The 10424-nt window shown below is 37.8% G+C and overlaps 1 protein-coding gene across 20 annotated transcripts in view; it reads right to left on the bottom strand.

The window, feature by feature from the left end:
• Positions 1-10424, bottom strand: part of ptprk (protein tyrosine phosphatase receptor type K) — a 133030-nt gene that overhangs the window by 97312 nt on the left and 25294 nt on the right. The window lies entirely within an intron of this gene.

The following is a 10424-nucleotide window of genomic DNA, read 5'->3' as shown; positions in this document are numbered from 1 at the left end:
GGCATTTATCTGATTTTGGAGGACATATATAAAGAAAATTACAGTTTTTGAAACAATTTGGCATTGAGCTCACCTGTTATATGAGAAACATGCTAACATTTTTGGCTAATATGTTATCTACTGAGATTTTAGTATGCTAATCTTAAATGTATATTTTAGCAACATGCTAATGTTTTTGGCTAATATGTTATCTACTGAGGTTTTTTTATGCTATTTTTAAATGTTTCTTTTAGCAACATGCTAACGTTTTTCTCTAATATGTTATCTACTGAGGTTTTTTAAGCTAGTTTTAAATTTATCTTTTAGCAACATGCTAACGTTTTTGGCTAATATGTTATCTACTGAGGTTTTTTTAAGCTAATTTTAAATTCATCTTTTAGCAACATGCTAACGTTTTTGGCTAATATGTTATCTACTGAGGTTTTTTTAAGCTAATTTTAAATTTATCTTTTAGCAACATGCTAAAGTTTTTGGCTAATATGTTATCTACTGAGGTTTTTATGCTAATTTGTAATTTAGCTAAACTTTTAGCAGCTAACAAACATCTTTGACTCTGCTAAGGTTTGTTAGGCTACTTTTAGCCTAATATTTTACCAACAAGCTAACATTTTTAACTAATTTAATATTTACTGGCGACTTTTAAGCTATTTTGGAGTTCAGCTAGTATTTTAGTAATGAGCTAGCATCTACTAAGGTTTTTTGGGCTAATTAGGAGTTTAGCTCATATTTCAACAACATGCTACATGTTTTTGCAAATGCATTGAGGATTTTTAAGTGAACTTAATACACATTTTTCAGAAATTTAGGCCAACTTCAGCTGTCTTTCTGGGTTCTTTAACAAATTGCAAGTGTGTTTGCCAAATTTAGTATTTTTCAAATAGCTTTGGAATTTTCAGTAAATCCCTTCAGCAATTAGGATAATTTGTTTTAGCATTTTCAGAAAACAGCTTCAGCATCTTCAGCGACCAGATTCAGCACAAAGTGTTCACACTAGCATTATTGCAGGTAATGCAACTTTTCTAGTTTTTTAAATGTTTTAGTATTACTTTTTTAAGTGAAGGTTACAGTAATTAATTAATTCTTTAATTTAAATTATTTGGCTATGTGTGGCATAAATGTTTATGTTTAGGCTGTGATTGTTACACTTTCTCTGTTAGCCTACAAACTGACCCCGCCCCCTCATCAGAGAAGAAAACATGTATGTGGCCCTCACAAGAAACATTTTGAGGACCCCTGTTATTTGTAGTGTTTAAAACACAGGGGAAGGGCTAGAAACTGCTTCATAACGGGGAGGGGAAAGGGGTTGTTGTTGCCACAACTCAGGTAAATTTCTGTTGAACTCCTACCACTCTGCAGAAACTATGTCCCAGAAAACAACACAATTATAATTGATAAAAACACTGGGAACGCTTTTGGAAATAGCTCAAATGGTGATTGGAGTGAGTCTATAAGAAAACATTCTCTACCTGGTTATGCAGAACCAGATTTTAACATCATATGCTAAAATAAACCGATACTCGCAGCCTTTTATCAATTATCTTTCCACCGTCAGCAGAGTTTTAGATGCTCAAAAAAATGTCCACTTTGCATTTAGCTGCTCTTTCATTGCAACCCAGATGGTTGGTGTGTTTCTTCTCACACCGATCTTTGGAATATTAAATGGGTAAATCTGTCACTAACAGCAGAAAGGCAGAATTGAGTACATTCCTCTATAAATAGTGGAGCTGATTTCATTATAGATAAATCAGATTTATCTATTCAATCTCACTTTTTTCTGTCCGTCTGTACTCTTCCATCTTTTTTTGGAGCTTTCCAATTCATTTTTTTTTTTTCAAACTCTGTGACTTTCTCAATTTCGATCTTTTCCTGTATCAGTTTTGCCATCTGTGTAATATAATAAATATGCAGACAGATGAGGAGGAGGAGGAGGAGGGAAGGAGGAGAAGGTACTGAGGAGAAACTAGGAGGCCAAAAAGGGAGAATAAAAAAAGAGCTTTGTTTAAAAGATGAGTCTACCACAGCAGTCACAACAAATTCATCTCTCGTTGGTTCCATCCTTTCCTTTTTCCTCTCCAGCTCTCACTTTGATACAAGCTGGCCTCAGTAATACAATAAAGAAGTTGGCTCAGCTCGGCATGCATGAATGTGTGTGTTTGTGTGTTTGGAGGGTAGACGACACCTCTTACTCCCTACTCTCTGTCTCATCATTGCAGCTGTTCCGCAGAGGTGTGTTTCAATATATCACCCTGTCACATGCACACGCATACACACAGAAACGGTCCCTGCTTAATAAGCGGTATTCAGAGCTCCTGGGTTTACAGAAGCTGAAACTGCACTCCTGCACAAAAAAACGGAGCCTCTCGAACTTTTCTTCTGCCCTTCCTGGCTTCTTTTTATTCTCCTCCTCCTCCCTTTTCAACTTTTGCCTTTCTTTATTCTATTGTGTTCGTTTCTGAAGTGGTTAGTAATATTCAGCAGAAAATTAATTACAATTTAGCTGCTAAACTGTTATAACTCTGAAAAAACAGAGTTAACAAAGTTGTCTTATCTTGTCCTTCTCCTAAAGCTGTTTAGAAAAGGCCGGTACCGGTCCGTGGGGCATTTGGTGCACTTTTATGTATACCCAGATTCGGAATCAAGTTTTATTTCTTGACCCACATCAAGACAGTCGATCACGTGTCCATAATCCATCCAATTTCTTAAAGCGGCTAAATTGACACCCCAAAGCTGTCAAAGTTATATACATCTATATATATATATATTTCAAAAGTTTATTTTCAATGAGGCAACAGAAGGATCGACTCCTGATTGGAACATTGCAGGTTCGATTCCCACCTTGCATGCACACATATCGAAGTGTCCTTGAGCAAGACACTGACCCCCAAATTGCCAGTGTTCGGCAGCGAAGCCACCATCAGTGTATGAATGGGGTAAATGAATCTGTGACTGTGAAGCACTTTGGACCTTTGAGAAAGGTAGAAAAGTGCTATACAAGTAAATGCCAATAACCATTTACCGCTATTGTAACAGACACATTTTTCTCAACCGGCTGTCTAATGCTAAGAAAATGTTGTTAATAAATAGGGGTGTGCCAAAATATCGATATTTATTCCTGAGATTGATTCTCGGCGGGTTATCACTAAGTATTAATCTTTTATTTTTGTTTGAAGAAGCTGTAAAATGTAATATTCATCATTCTTTGATGAAACGTTCCTTTGGAGGTACATACGGCGCACGTTAGGAGAATGTCAAAGATATAGTGTAACTAATTTCAGCAATGTTGCACTAAAGTGTGTATTATTTGTTGCACAAAATAAGACACAAGTTGTTTATTATGATTGTGTTCAAGCTAAGAATTAAATGGGGATTTAAAAAAAAAGTGTTCTTTCATATAATGTGAATTATTAGAGATGATTTTTACCAATAATCGCAATATCATCGATATCGTGAGCCATGTATCACGTATCCCAGTGATTCCCAGCCCTACTAATAAAGTTGCTCAAACGGATGATTCATTATTATATTTTTAGAAAATATCAGTTTTTATATATCCATCAGACTTCAAAATTTGTGATTTTTTTAGCTTCCATTTTGACAGTTATGAGTTCCTACATGAAATATGAATAAAATTTTAAGCAGCTACTGATATTTTACAGATGATGAAGATAAATTTTAATAGTAAAAGTTAAACAAAACTGAAGGCTAAGCCTTGTACAGGCTGTGGAAATATTCCATATTAAACTGCATTGGTCCTATGAACTTAGTCCATAAATAAACTTCTGAAAAAGTAACTTCATTTCCAGATGGAAAGGATGTTAACTCTATTTGATGCAGGACAGGTGACAACACCTGAGTAAGTCTAATAACTGCTGCTCTATAGGTAGAACTTGCAAGAGGAACATCATTTCAGTTTAACCATTATATGCTCAAATTTTTGTGATTTTTCCCTTTTTTTTTCTGTTCAGTGCTCCACCTCCATGTGCTTTCTGGGAATCAGAGAGTGGTCCACTGATTTTCAAACATGAGGCAGGCCGGGCGATAAGAAGCAGCAAAGGGGCTTGTGGAGAAAAGTGGACACCTGGATGAGTCCTGAGGCTCTGCAGGAAGGACGGAGAAATCAAGGAGGGTGGATGGGTACGAGGGTGGGCACTTTCTTTCAGCTGTTCCCCCATATGGGTGAGTGTGCATGTGTGTGTGTGTGTGCGGGGTCCATATGCGCATTAGTGCTGGAGGAGATGAGCGGGGGGTTAGACCAGATGGACACACACAAATGACAGATTCCGCCCACTAGCATCATGTAACCAGAGTTCAGCAGTTGTCCTGCATGCATGGAGCGCACATACAATATTCTCACTTTTGAAGATGCAACTTATGAGCAGAAGGTATTCTGGCACAGCGGGCTGAGGGGAGATTTTCAGTGCAGTCTTCAAACATTCATATAATACGGATTTTTCTACAGGAAAAAAACATATTTTTAAGTAAAAGTTTTGCTTAGGTTGGACTTTACCATGAAAATGGTGCTCTCTGTCTCAATAAGAGTAGCTTAAACTGAAATAAGACTCTGGAATTTTAAAGATGATTTTATTTTAGTCTTTTGACCTTCGAGTTGTCGTAGTTCACACCTCAGGGTCTTTGACCATTTGCGTGATTAACGTAATTCCATCAAATTTTGATACAACAGTGTTTTTCTCCATGTCAGAGTCAGTTAGTTTACAATATTTGCGTAAATACTTGACTACTTCCAACTGTAGCATTTCGGCACAAAGCTGCTTTTCTCATCGTTAATTGTTAATTGTGCAAACTTACTGTAAAGTGTCGCAAATTGGCACAAAGCGGCTTTTCTTCGCGTTGATTTACGTTGATTGCGTGAACAATTTACAACTGCAAAGTGTTGCGTATCGACACAAAGTTAATATTATTTGAATTGATTTGCATTAATTGAGTAAATTATTTACTACCGTAAAGTGTTATCGGTAAATATGTGAAAAACTGATTCTCTCTGCATCAAATTTGGTGGGTTTAGATTAGTTTAATAAACCCCTTTCTACTGTTAAATATTGAATATCAGCACAAAGTCGCTTTTCTTCACATTCATCAAAAAATTAGCAAAAATTTACAACCGCAAAGTGTTGCATATTGATGGATAACTCATTTTCTTTGAATTGATTTGCATTAATTGCGTAAATACTTTACAATTGTTGCATGTTGATTAATATTAAATTAATAAATACTTCACTTTATTGATTGTGTAAGCAATTAACAACTGCAAAGTGTTGCATATCGACACAAAGCTACTATCCTTTGAACTGATTTCTGCTATTTGGATAAATAAATGTACTACCGTAAAGTGTTGCATATTGGTCTGTGACGAAGAGGCGGAGACGTGTGGATCCATGTGCAAACGAGAGGTTTATTGAAGACACAGGACAAAGCAAGCTGTGGTCAGAAAACAGGCTGAGGTCAAAACACAAGGAGACAGGCATAGGAGGAAACGCTTGGACTGAATGCAGGGCAAACAAGACTTCGCAGTGAGCTGTGGAGAGAAGCCAGACTAAATACTATGGCAGTGATGAGGTGATAGGAAACAGCTGATGAAGATTACTCCAGGTGAGGGCAGGTGAAGAGTTCAGAACTCAGGTGAGCGCTTCCTCTGGTGGTTGAAGGGAGACGCAGCAGGTTGAACCATGACATGGTCAAAAACTGATTTTTTTAATGTCAGAATCAATGTCAGAATCCATAGGTTTACGTTAATTTCAGAATTGTCAAAAGCTATTTTCTTTGCATTGATTTACATTGTTTATGTAAATACTACAACTGTAAAGTATTTAATATACTTGCCTGCTTCACAATCTGCTGGAATTAATTGTGTTTTTAATCAAAAATCTGAACACTGGAGCTTCAAGGTAAATTTGATAAAGTTGGAATAAAAAACGTCCCTTTTCTTTGTTTCTTTTCTAACAAAATATCATTTCAGAGCTGAAATCAAGAGTCTAATCAGAGTCACACTGGTCCCTCTAAAAGACTCTGTTAATAAGGCTACTGACATTTCTACCATTGTTGAGTGCTCTTGATCATTTCAAAGTTTTTTGTTTAAACCTAAGCTGATTTACAGCTGTGTCTCGTGACCATTTTAGGATGAAACACCGTAGACTAAAGACATAACTACCGTTCTGGATCGCCTAACCGCTTTGGAGTGAAATATAAATAAACGAGCAGTGGCTCATCCTTCTTCCATAGTTTATTATTGATGAAGACATTCAACTGGCCTTTATAACAGCGGGGAGCTCTGCTTCATAGACCTGTTAGAATGGGAAAATTGTGTCTGTTGAACCCAATTGTTGCCTCACAGGAACCCTTTAAAGACAACTCCTCATCCCCCGTCTCTTTGTTATTAAGTGAGTGTGGATGTGCGGCCAACAGTCTAAGGGTTAAAGCCAATTAAATTCATCCTTTAATTCAAGCACAAATGTACATAATCATGTGAGCGTGATGCTCTGCTGGAGCAATTAGACTCGTCGAAACACTTAGCATTTAACGAATGGGGTGATTAAAATGCTACTTTTATTACTTTTGCAGGAACGATGACCGCATTCCTGCAGCATTCTATGCATGAAACACAAGTGCCATAAATATAGAATAAACTTGACAATGTTTACAACACAAAATACAGTCGATGAGTGTTTTAATTGCTCCTCTGTTAAACCTTTCCTCACTGACTCAAGCAAGAAACAAACTTTCTATTTTTTTCCCCACCTGAACTTCACACACACACAAACAGAATAAGGACACCACAGGGGAACTGAGTGGACCCTGTGTCAGTCCCAGCATGCCTCTGTGCTCCTAGGCAGGGGATTCTGTCAGCGGCGCAGTGAATGTCAGCACGCATCATCAGTGGCCGTGGCAACTAATTAAGTCCTGCCTGTCAGGCCTGTGGACAGCGTGGAAGTGTGGAAACGTATACGAACGGACAAACACATTCCTGTAATTAACTACCTGTCATAAATACAGAGCAGCACACCCACAAACACTCCAACCAATGCTACTGTATCTGCCAGAAGGCTGCGGCGTGCGGCGTGTTACTCACGACAACTCACCAGTCATTAGTCACACGTGAAGTTGAATCCCGTCAGAGAATTACTCACTTCAGCTGATGCTTCTTCTTTAGAGCATTTTCATAATCTTTCATTAATAGTTTGATTGCATAAAACATCCACTCACAGTTATTCAAAATAACTTTCTCTAGAATGCCAGACTACTAAACTTATCGAGTGACAAAAGCACTACATACGGTCCACAGCTTTTTCATTTCTCCATTCATCTGCCTGGCAAAGGGTTGGAATTAAAAATGTAACTGAAAGCGTCCTGATCTAGTTTGAAGGACGGCGATCATTCAGCGGCGGCATGGGTCACAGCTGCTGAGGTTTTCTCTGAAGAAAGGCTTCGGTGAATCGACCACACTGAAGGAAAACGAACACGGTACACCGACGGCCACGCCGAGGGCGTCAAGAGACATCAGTTTATGAACGCAATGAATGTCTCAACTGGAATTATTAAAGGGTGTTTCATTCAACCAATTTGTACTAATACATTAAGAAAAATAAGAACAATTGTATTTTACAATGTGTTGCTAATGTTGTCGTTGGGGAGTTTAACATATAAGGCAATTATTTCTTTAACAATTTGACACATTGAGTCAAAACAAGTCAAAAATATATACACATTGTTTGACATACCTATCGTACCAACACATTCTCACTCCCAATTCCTCACATATTGACATTTGGTTAACAACCACTCTATTTTTTGACATTTTGAGTGTCCCCAACTCGTCGTTTTTTGACGTACTGGTTGTCTGTGAAATCAAGAGTCTGCAACCCTCGAGACGTGGTACTGGATGAGCCCTAAGGACCGGTCCATGTCCAGTACAGCCTCCTGAGGGATGGGAACCCAATGAGGCAAATTTTCTTTGTGATTTTGGGCAATATAAATAAAATTGAATTGAAAATTGAATTGAATCCAAACCCAGAACCCTAACCTGGCACCGGACACGGTACTGAACCCAAACTGATACCACACAGGGTACCGGACCCGGACGGGGTACAGGGAACGAACTGGGACCAGTTTAGGGTACCAATATTGACACTCAATATTGAAACTTTTGAGTTATTTTATTTATGGTTCTAATTATTACCTTTTTTTTAAAAATAAAATATTATTACATGAAGTGGTGTATTAAACTGTAAAAAAAAAAAAAAAAAATCACTGCAATTTGGCGCCCCTCCAGCAGATGACGACCTAGGTCGCCTATGCCCAGGACCGGCCCTGCCGGTGCCCTCCATGTCCCTGTACTGGACCTGTTCTGAGGTTGGGGTCCCATGATTTAATGGGTACAGCCAGCACGTCAAAAAACGTCAAGTTGGGGTCACCTAAATTTTGATGTGGGAGGGTCCTTTACAAACTACATTCTGTGACGGGTTTTGAGTGAGAATGTGTTGACCGTACATACCACTCAACCGATTCTGCTATTAGCATCAACTAGTAAATTCAGGGTTTCCTGTCAACTTTGCAGTGACACTACTAACAAAAACTCTTGTATATTTGAACAAGGTTGCTTTCTCTGCTTCAGAATCCAATCAAATGCCGTCGAAGAGTTAGTCTTTGACCACTAAAGCTAAAACTCTGGTCTTAAAGGGTTATTAAGTGTCATTTTAAACATGTGTGTCTTTGAATGTCTGAAAATCATCAACTAATTTTTAAAAATTGCTCCAACTTTTATAATAACTGCTTAATTACTGCAAATCAACTTACTTTGTCCGACCTACACGCTATAAAAATCCTATTTTTGTGGTTTGTTTTCTCTACACACATCAGTAAGAGTGCGTCCCTTCATTCTATGTCAGCACATTAGGCTGTGCCGCAGGTTCACTGAGTAGAAACTAAAGACTGTGTGTGTGTCAGTGTGGGTGTTTATCCGATCAGTAATGAGGTGTGACTAGTTTGTCTGTGAATGTTGACTGATCAGAGTAACGAGCAGCAGGATATAGAAGCAAAAAGACTTAAAAATAGGGAGAGGAGACGCTATTTATTTTGATAACTGAAACACTTTTTTATTAAGTAGTAGCAGTAGTAGGTTTTAATTTCCATTTTTGCATCGTTTATCCATGTAAAGCTTTCTAATAATATTAAGATATATGGGAAAACTAGCATTTGTGTTTTAAAAGATTTATAGAGACATATTTATGATATTTACATTAATCATTTCTCTAATCAATTTTGGTTCTGCATGATAAAAGTGTTTTTTTTTTTAATAAATGGTCACATTTATTTTTAAAGTAGAGACATGGGCTTTCCAAAGTGGACTAACTGTGTGATTTGATGCAGCTGAACGCTCCATTTAATCTTTTTGGTTAAACGGAAACAGATTCCGCCTGAAGACGAGGAATGTGAAGGAGAAACGGAAAGACAAACAGGCTGATTTCAGAGCAGTAACCCAACAATCCGCGCACAAGTTCTCGCCACTTAGCTATGTAAACACACGCATTCGCACAAAAACGCACAACGAAAACAAAAGGTTTTTTGGGGGGTGGAGGTGATTGTGTCTCAGAAGTTCCACAAAACTCTCAGTAGTATGTGGGGTAAGTGTGAGTTTTAACCTCATTCTATGGGATACTTCAAGTGACCGACTAAGATAAAGGCAGATAGAATCAAACTACAAATTTCTGCTTTATTGAACACGACAAGTCAGAGCAGGTTGAAGAGTTAAATAAAAACCTGTATCATATCAAACCTGCATAACTTTCTCTGCCCCATCCTCCCCATGTCTCCTTCTGTTATCAGCAGACATGGGAGACGTTGGGAATGAACTTTTCCAGCTGCAACTGTTTGTTGGGTCAGTCTGCTCTCCACTTCCTTATCACACTTCAAACAGCTCTTGCCTTTTCTCCCACACTCCTCTCTCCGGATCGCTTACTCCCATTCAGTTCTGCTCCATTTCATGAAGGATTATACTTTGACGGACACACAGCTGTCATGCGAAAGAAACCAGTTCCATTTACACCCCATTTAGCCACATCTTTACTTTTGGTGAATAACATCAGTTCTTGGTTATTTTTTTATGTTTACATTCTTTCCACTACTGTAACTCTTCCAAAATCTATGCAACTAAGGTTATTCCAATGGATTCTGAAGTTGAAAAAAGCACCTTTGCACCCATTTTTATCACCTAACATTAGAGTAGATTAATAAACCATCAATGGGTTATGCTACTTCAAATACTGTTTGTTGTTGTGCTGTTTAAATCATAAAATTAGAGGAATCCAGATATTTGCAGATTAATTTTTGTCAATTTTTCCGTTTCTTTTACAACAAACATAAATTTTGTGGTAACTTTCAAACTTCCTGTTCCTCTGAAAACCATCACTGGC

This window comes from Oryzias melastigma, linkage group LG24, assembly GCF_002922805.2.
Source record: "Oryzias melastigma strain HK-1 linkage group LG24, ASM292280v2, whole genome shotgun sequence".
Classification (NCBI taxonomy): Eukaryota; Metazoa; Chordata; class Actinopteri; order Beloniformes; family Adrianichthyidae; genus Oryzias; species Oryzias melastigma.
Note: the sequence above shows the minus strand (reverse complement) of the source record. Positions and strands in the feature narration are given on the sequence as shown.